The sequence below is a fragment of the Lygodium microphyllum genome, chromosome 16, assembly GCF_053477565.2.
Source record: "Lygodium microphyllum isolate KBCC chromosome 16, Lygodium_microphyllum_v1.1.10, whole genome shotgun sequence".
Taxonomy (NCBI): Eukaryota; Viridiplantae; Streptophyta; class Polypodiopsida; order Schizaeales; family Lygodiaceae; genus Lygodium; species Lygodium microphyllum.
Window position 1 is genome coordinate 102,888,767 of NC_141150.1, and position 10,236 is coordinate 102,899,002.

Here is a 10,236-nt window from a genome sequence, read left to right on the forward strand (position 1 = left end):
TCACAATTTAAAGATTGTTTTGCTGCTAACTTACCACCCGGTTTACCACCCACACATCCTGAAGATCATAAAATATACTTAATTCTAGGTTCTCAACCACCATGTAAAGCACCTTATCGACATAATCAAATTGAACATAAAGAAATTCAAACTCAAGTTGAAGAATTGTTAACTCGAGGACTCATTAGGCCCAGTAGTTCTCCATTTGGTGCACCTATCCTATTAGTTAAAAAGAAAAATAACACCTATAGGATGTGCATTGATTATCGTGCCCTAAATAAGATCAGTGTCAAGAATAGATATTCGATCCCTAGGATAGACGACCTCATGGATAAACTACAAGGGCCTGCAATATTTAGCAAAATAGATCTTAAGCTTGTATACCATCAAGTACGACTTGACACATCTGATATTTTCAAAGCTGCATTTAGAACTCAATTTGGACATTATGAATTCCTTGTTATGCCTTTTGGTTTAACTAATGCACCAGCTACATTCAGTCGTATGATGAATCGCATATTTTTGAAGAATTAGCATTATGTCATTGTTTTCTTTGATGACATATTGGTTTTCAGTAAGAATGAGAATGAGCATTATGAACATTTATCCTTGGTTTTCAAATTATTGAAAGAGAATCAATTATATGATAATCTTGAAAAGAGGGAATTTTTCCAAACCCAAATTGAATACTTAGGACATATTGTTTCATCTGAAGGTATTAAAGTTGACCCTAAAAAGATAGAAGAAAATTTGAATTAGCCGATACCTAAAAATGTGCATGAATTACGATCTTTCTTAGGTCTTGCTAGCTTTTACAGAAAATTTGTGAGAAATTTTTCATTGCTTGGATTACCTTTGATAAAATTATTGAAGAAAGGTATTGTGTATCATTGGTCTGAAAATCAGCAAAAGTCTTTTGATTTACTGAAACATGCCTTAACCCATGCTCCTGTATTACAACTCCTTGACTTTAATAGACCATTTTTCCTAGTAGTCACTGACGCTAGTGGATCAGGAATAGGAGTTGTCCTTATGCAAGATTCACATCCCATAGCCTACTCTAGCTGCAAACTTAAACCCTCTGAACTTAAGTATTCTACCTATGATAAGAAATTGCTAGCAATAGTACAGACTTTATGTCAATGGAAACACTATTTAATGGGATCTGAATTCATGATAAAAACTGACCAACAAAGTATCAAACATCTCCTTAGTCAACCACAAATCTCTAACCATCATATTAAATGGGCTACTTTTATTCAAAGTTTCTACCCACTTATCCAATATCAACCTGGAAAAGAGAATATTGTCGTCGATGCCTTGAGTTAGAAGACCAACTATTCATAATATTTATGTGATCTCTTTTGATTCCCTTATTCCTATGAAGAATACCTATGATCAAGACCATAGTTTTCAAGCTGATTGGAATAAATTAGTTGCTAATAACTGGATTCCAATAGATTCATTGTCTTATGCTGATGGATTTATGTTTTATGAGAAAAGGTTATGTGTAACCGCTCCATTTAGATCATTTGTGTTGCACGAAATTCATTGTCCCCCATATCAAGGCCATAGAGGTATTATTTCCACTTTACGTACATTGATTGAAGATTTCTACTCACCATAGATGGAATCTGATGCTTCTAACTTTGTATTTGAGTGTTTAATTTGTCAAAGAGTTAAGCGACACCATGGTAAGTAGGATGGTTTATTAATGCCTTTACCAGTTCCTGAAAGACCATGGGAATATATTTCAATGGGTTTTATTACTAGTTTACCTAACACTCGACTTAATCACGACATGATTTGGACTATTGTAGATCGGTTTAGCAAACATGCATATTTCATTCTATGCAAGAAAACGTTAACTGCATCTGAAGCTGCTCAATTGTTTCAAAAAACTGTTTTTACTAACCATGGTTTGCCAAAAGTTATTATTTCTGACCGAGATTCTAGATTCTGCAATAATTTTTGGACTACTTTGTTTGCTAATCTAGGAACAAAGATTGATTTTTCATCTGCATTTCATCCTGAAAAAAATGGACAAACAGAAGCTACAAACAATACAATCTTGGATCTTTTACATGCATACACAATTTCAAAACCACAAACATGGGATACACACTTGCATTAACTTCAGTTTACATACAATAACACTCCACATACAGCTACACCTTTTGAAATCATTTATGGATATAGATTGCCTACACCTGTTACTTCATTGTCAAAACAAAGTTAAAGCTGTTGATGATATTGCCAATATGCATGCTACTATTTTTGATGAAGTTAAAGATATGATTGCGAAAGCCCAACAATCATATACTAAACAAGCTAACAAGAAAAGAAAAGCTATGAATTTCACAATTGATGATTATGTTTGGTTATGAATTGAAAAGCAAAGACTACAAAGTGTTGAAAAGCACCCTGTTGTAAGTTAGCTCTTAGATTTTATGGACCTTTCAACTACAATGCCTTTAAATTAGAACTACCCCAACATTGGAAAATCCACAATACTTTTCATATCAGTTTGTTACGACCTTTCAATGGCCAATTACTTGTCCATCCTGTCTATGAAAATCCTCCTTTGTTAGAAAAAGAAACTGAAATACTTGAACCCGAAACAATTTTAGACACTGATTATATGACCATTAGAACTAGCCGTAGATATTCTAGTTATTTGGTGAAATTTAAAAATCATCTTGTTGAAGAGGCCCAATGGATGCACGCTTGTGACCTAAGTGCTTACCCCTCAGTGCTCGCTCCACATTGAGCTAATAGCAATTGAGGACAATTGCTATCCCACCCCGGGGGTATGATGCCAGGAGGCATATTCCACGGTGGATTCCATAAAATTATATTTATTTGCCGGGGCTCATACACAAGGTGGATTCCTTGTGTGAAAAGTTGATGGGGACGCCTATCCTTTTCGAGTGTCACGTTAATTTAATGTGCAAGTGGCTGATTCTATAGCAGGTGATTCTACAAAATACATATTTAAATTAATGGATGTTTATGAGTTTAGAGTGCGCACTCATATTAAATTAAGGTTAGGACAGAGTTCTAACCTATTTATTTATTTTGTAGCTGAAGACTGCTAGGTATTCACTTTTGTCAGTTTAATTTTATTATTTTCTAACAATTGTGAATGCTTTAGTTGATGTGTAGAGCAGGCGGCGCTGACAATAGCGTGTATTTGAGTTATTTAGAAGAAATTATCATTTTTTATGGGCGCGCTTCTTAGGCGTGGCGTCAATATTTATTTTGACGCGCTTATTTATTGAAGCAATTAACATATATTTATTATTTTGTATACCCATGGGCACACGGTTTAAATATTCATTATTGGTCATTGTATTTGGGCATAGTCCGACTCTTGGGACGCCCAACCGCTTTATTCTTTATTTGGAAAAAAGAAAACGTAAAGCTAAAAGCATGCTAATTTGTAAATTTGGGCTATTTTTGAGCTTGGAGATGAATAAAATATTAAATACATACTTTGTGGAGTGCTCACACAAGGCATGGGGGGAGATTGTACCCAATTGGTCTCTTTTCTTCATGTCGTGCAAATCCTCTCTCTTGCTCTTTGAACTAAAGTAGAGTTCTTTTGTTCTTGGGAAACTTGTGACGCTTGCTACATATGCATACAACATCCGATTTGTGCACCACAACTAGTTTTAGGAACCCAAAATTTAGGTCAATCCTAGTGGGTTCGTCGACTAGAACTCTTATGTTGTGATGTAGAATTAGTAGGGTCTAAGTGACAAACCTCGTGATACTCCAAGGGAGTGTCGAGCAGCGTCATTTGGAAAACCTACTAATGGACTACTAAAGGTGCACCTTGGAATGAGTGTGGCAGACACCTCACAGTTGGTATCAGAGCACACATTAATATAGAATACGACGTAAGCTTAAATTTTTTTCTTCTTGGATTGTAAATACGGCCTAGGATATGTTTTTTTCTCTTTGTTAATGTATAATTTTGTAATGAATCTTGAAAACAATTCTTGATCTTCCAAGTAATTTCTATGTCAGTTATGCATTCAATCGAGTCTTGCCTGGAGAGGAATTAGATGATGCAGATATTAGATCAATTGTACAATCCCTCGCCTATATATCGTGAAAGACGGTGGATGATTAACAGAGGATATTGCTATATCGATGTAAGCCTTCTAGTTGATCTTCAAAATAACCTGAAAAGAGTGAAATGGATGGAAAATCTTAAAGTTGTCAAAATCTATCTATTTTATGAAGCTAGTGTAAACTCAACCCTGTATACTAGAGCCTGTATACTAGAGGCAAGAAGATCAAAATAAACCAGTATATCTATGAGGGAGTTACAAAGATCCCTCTAGCTGACAAAGTAAAAGTCGTAGATCGCTCTAGTAGTCACAACTACAAAAAGGACGGATTTCCTGATCTTCCTAAAAAAATATAGATTCCTAGATATCTACTCTCAAAATCCAAGTTACTTCATAAAGGATGTATCAGAGTGTCATGCTTAGATTGTAGTAGGGAATCCTTTTTTGAAAAAATAAGATGAGCTTGTGAGCTATCTGAATAATGTATTTCTTCCCATTTGATTACCTTGTACATTCATTGTAATAAAGATTGATTGATATTTATCAATCAGAGAAATAATGGAACCCTACTTTTTCCTTGAAACCTCTAAAATTGTAGTTTAACTTTAGCAATGGTAAAAGAGCTTTATTTGAAATTATTTCAACAAATTAAGTGAGAAATAATTTGAGTATCAAACTATATTATTAACCCTATATAAATTTCGTAAAGCTACCTTCGGAAAGAGAAGTCAATCATGAGATCAAACATGTTCCAAGAGCCGCTCCAGTTGCAAAAAGACCTTACAAAATGTCTATTCTTGAAGCGATCGAACTAAAAGAGCAACTCAAACAACTACTATATCAAGGGTATGTTTCATCAAGTAGTTTACCTTGGGGAGCCCCAGTATTATTCCAAAAGAAGAAAGATGGAACTCTCCATCTTTATATCAACTACCGAGGGCTAAACCAGGTAATAATTAAGAATAAGTACCCGACTTCTTGATTGTCTACAAGGAGCAAGGATTTTTTCTAAGATCGGGATATTATTAGATTAGAATCAAGGATGAAGATATTCCTAAAACCGCCTTCAACACAAGATACGGTCATTTCGAATTCATTGTGATGTCATTTGGGTTAACAAATGCTCCAGCCACCTTCAAACAACAGGTTAATGTAGGACATTTTCAGACCTCATCTCAATGATTTTGTTCTTGTATTCTTTGATGACGTCCTAACTTATTCTAAGGAGGAAGAAGATCATGAACCACATCTTTGTATTGTCCTAGAGACAATGAGAACACATAAGTTGTATGCCAAGAAAAAGAAGTGTGCCTTCTTCAAAAGGAAGATTGAATACTTGGGATTCATAGTGTCTGCCGAAGATATACTAGTAGATCCTACCAAGATCAAGGATGTTCAAGATTGTCCACCCCCAACCACTATCAAGGAAGTGAGAAGTATTCTAGGTCTAACAGGATGGTATATGATATTCATCAGAAACTATGCCCAAATTGTAGCACCTCTACAGACCTACTCAAAAAGCAAGTTACTATTATCTAGACGCCAATTGAACAATGTAGCTTTGAGCAACTAAAGCATAGGTTGATAACTACTCCTATCTTAAGGATACTTGACTTAACCAAGGAATTTGAGGTTGTCATAGATGTCAACTCTCTTGCATTGGGATGCGTACTAATGTAGGAAAGTCATCTCGTAGCTTACTCTTCAAGAAAGTTGAAAGTCCATGAAAAGAGTTATACTACTCATGAGACCTAGAGTTCTTAATTGTGATCCACACTCTCAAATTATAGAGACATTACTTGCTTGGAAATAAGTTTTCCTTAGTCACAAATCATAAAAGTCTTAAGTGGATTTTTACTCAGCTTGATCTTAATATGAGAGGCAACGATGATGGATCAAAATTTTACAGGAGTATGACTTTGAAATTAAGTTCAGACTTGGTAAAGAAAATGTAGTACCAGATGCCCTTAGTCGTAAAGCCTTCCTTAATGCTCTTATTACTAAAGAACCATCTAGGGTAGAAACTCTGGCTACAATGATATCAATGCCGACTAATCCTATCATTGAGTTGACTAAGGATGAAGCAAATAAGGACCCATACTATCAAAAATTGTTTTGGGAAGTTTAGAATAAGGAAAAAAATCCCAAATTCAAGACCAAGTATCAAGAATTCTCAATAGATGAGGACGAAGGACTTGTTTATTTCAGAATGAGACTATGCATTCCTTCAAGCTAAAATCTCAAGAGAAGAATACTTTGGGAAGCACATGACTCTCCTTTTAGGACACCTGGGCTATGTAAAAAAATGATCGGCCAAAGACCAAGTCATTTTTAACCAGGTTGCCAACCCAACTCCTAAGAGTTGTTGCACTGGATAGGTGATATTGGTAACCAATTCCTAAAATGCCGCCTGCAACCTTGACCACACCAAGTTACATGATAGAAAATTCTCCAATGACACAAATGACGTAGGCTACAAAGCCCATAGAGCCTCAAATGCATAAGCCGATAGAGACTACATAAGTCTATCAACCAAAGTCGTAGCCTGCTACTCACACACTGCCTCAACCTAGTCCTTCTAGTGTTCCTAAAACCTCACAAGATTCTAGTAGCCCAACATCCGCATCACAAGCCAAGTCGAGTGCACCAATGACTCAACCGTGCCATCAAGAATAACCAAAGCCGCAACCATCAGCTGATGTTGAATTAACTAGTTATGCCAAACCCCAACTACCTACAGGCCTTAGACCTTCTTATTACAAGTGGAGATCAATTCTAACCTTAGCCCTCGACTTCGTTGAAAATATGGGGGGGTGACTTGGTTGCCTGCCTTCGACAATTGGACACCACATTTACGACACTTGCTAAAATCTATGATCATCAACTAGACCTAGGTCCTTCGGATGAGCCTTTAGCAACGGAAGTACGTACGATGCCTTGCTCATGGGAAGAGTCCAAATTCATATTTGTTAAAGCTCCCCAAGTAGCCAATATCAAGAATCGCATGGTGGGGGGACTTGCTCAAGATGCTGCGCCGAACACACACAGAATGCACAAGAAGAACCTCACTCAAGAGACAAGAAGAGAGATGGAGGCCAAAACGTTTTCTTACTGGTTTCTTCTTCTTCTTCCACACTCTTTACAATGTACACAAAGTAGAGATAAGATACAACATAAAGGAAAGTGGCCTACTAAGTCAAACAATGCATAAGTGACTACACTAGTCTACTGGCGCTATAACTATGCCAGCTGTAAACAGGTGTAACAATCTGAATATAATAAGTAATGAGTCAGTGGCCATGTGAGAGCCATAATGACCACAGATGTGCTAAGTGTAGACGTGTGGACCCATCTAACCAGGCGGTCCATCATTAATGTCCGCATGTGTTGAGCTTGTCATCTCAACACTCCCCCTCAAGCTCAACTGCATCTTTGCAACTCCAAGTAAGCTTCGAAACTTTTGAAGCTTCTCTGTACCCAATGCCTTCATGAAGATGTCAGCTATCTGATCTTGTGTGCTGACATACACCAAGTCAATCTCACCTACTAGTACCTTCTCTCTCACAAAGTGGTAGTGTACCTCAATATGTTTTGTCCTGGCATGGAACACAGGGTTCCTAGCCAACTGTATACTGCTCATGTTGTCACAATAAATGACAACTGGACCTTATACCTGCACATCTAAATCAGCCAATAACTTTTGCAGCCATACTACCTCACATGCTGCAACAGTAGCACCTCTATACTCAGCCTCTGTACTCGACAAAGCAACTGTAGATTGCTTTTTGTTGCTCCATGTAACTGCTGCACTACCAAGAGAGAACATGTATCCGTTGGTAGATCTTCTATCAGACATACTACCAGCCTAATCTGCATATGTGTATCCAAACACCTGTACATCTGTACCTGCCTCATAGAAAAGTCCATAATGTAATGTGGACTTCACATATCTCAATATGCGTCTGACTGCATCCAAATGTGGCTTTCTAGGTACTTGCATAAACTGACTCACAAGACAAACAACATAGCTCAAGTTTGGCCTTGTAATGGTCATGTAGATCAAACTCCCCACTATCCTCCCGAAGATAGTAGGGTCTTTTATCTCATCCCCAACATCAGCACTCAACTTTACATTCTGCTCCAACGGGACTGAAAGCGGTTTGCATGTTGTCATACCATACTTGGACAACATATCCAAGCCATACTGTCTTTGGGACAGCCATATACCATCATCACATCTGATCACCTCAATGCCAAGGAAGTACCTTAGCTCACCTAAATCCTTCATCTCAAACTTCTTCTTCAAAAAGTCCTTGACTTCAGCAATCCTACTATCACTATCACCTATAATAATCAAGTCATCCACATAGATGACTATGATGACCAAACCTACATCTCCCTTTCTCACATAAAGTGAGTGATCAGCATCAGAAACAGAAAAGCCAATATTGACAAGATACTCTCTGATCTTGTCAGACCATGCTCTGGGTGAACAAAAACTTGTGGTGTGGCACCATTCATCACTATTGGTGAGGTGGTATTATGATCCAACCAAAACTAAAATAGGAGATGCAAGCACCATGCTAGTGACCCTCTAAAGCATACATCCCTCTCAGTTAAGCTAAAACATAAGAATGCCTATCTGGAGTAAGTAGAATTTCATCAGTTTATTTTTGTTTTTTCCCTTTTTCAATGCACATATGAGGCCCAAAAACTAGACCCTTGATCATTAGGAAAGAGGATGAATGAGGATGTTACAACCTTGATCCAACCTAGAATAAATAGGAAGTAACTTTAGCCAGTTAACTTACTTCAAGGGGAGTGTGATCATGGGTGGTATAAATAGAAGATATTTTACAAGTTTGTTTGGTCAAATGGTAACTAAACTACCTCAAATTTGTGAAATATTATTATGGGAAGTCTAATGGTTTGTTCTAGGCTCTACCACTCAGTTGAAAGTTCTACATGGTGCAAAATTGATGATGGAGATAAAAACGATATGGAAGATACAATGATGGTGGAAGTTGTAATGAGCAGACCAAAGGTTATAAGATCTTGTAGTGGACTACAGTGCACATGTGAGAAAAGAAAAAGGGTAAGAGCAAGTGAAGGTTTGGGGAAGTTCTTTCTAAGTTGATGGGTTAATTTGGGCAACTGAGAACTTTAGGTGGATCCATATAAAGAAAAAGGCACATGAACGGTCACCATATCGCATCCACCTGTGATTAAGGCATAGAGCTGATAGGGATATTCCAATACTTTCTAACTAATCATGGCCTTATGATCCAAGCTATATGAGTATGAGAGAGAGAGAGAGAGAGAGAGAGAGAGAGAGAGAGAGAGAGAGAGAGAGAGAGAGAGAGAGAGAGAGAGAGAGAGAGAGAGAGAGAGAGAGAGAGAGAGAGAGAGCTCTGCCACCTTATATACAAGCAACCCCTTGCGCTAACTTATGGTCATCCTCTATGAATATTCACCCACTCCTTATTCAATTCATTACTGAATTGTCCTTCCTTTTAGTTCCTTTATACTCATCATGATCTAGTTTGTGCTTTTTAAGCTCTTGATTAATCATGATTTGTAGCCTATTTACCCTTCTAATGTTATTCATGTTTCATGATTTAGTTGCATGCATGTTATTTTCAACAAATTATACATAATTCATTAAACATATATCTGAGCTTAGCTGGTGCAATCATTAGTTGACATGTCAACTCAAACCATAGTCCTATAGCTCTATTGATGCATGATTAGCTAGCACAATCTTGCAGCTACTACTACACTAAGTTCCCTTATTTCTCATATAGGCCCAATAACATATGATACAAAAGAAAGGCATCCCAAGATTTTGCCCCCAATTTCTGAAAGGGAGATGGTTGGTGGTGGTTGTCTCCTTCTACATCCTATGGTGTGTTGTCTCAAGCTTGCTCAATGAGATAACCCCTTCTTGGGCAATCCTAGCTATGATTGCACAAATCAATGTTTTCAAATACTTGATGATGTCGCTCATTGTGAATCATGATCTAATAGATAGAAAGATTGCTTGTCTAGCAAATGTACTTGTATGTGTGTATGGGAGCCAATTCTTAAGCATTTACCATCACTAAGGTGATGGGTGTGGGTGTGAAGAATTTCCTCAAAAGTAGAGCATTTTTGACAA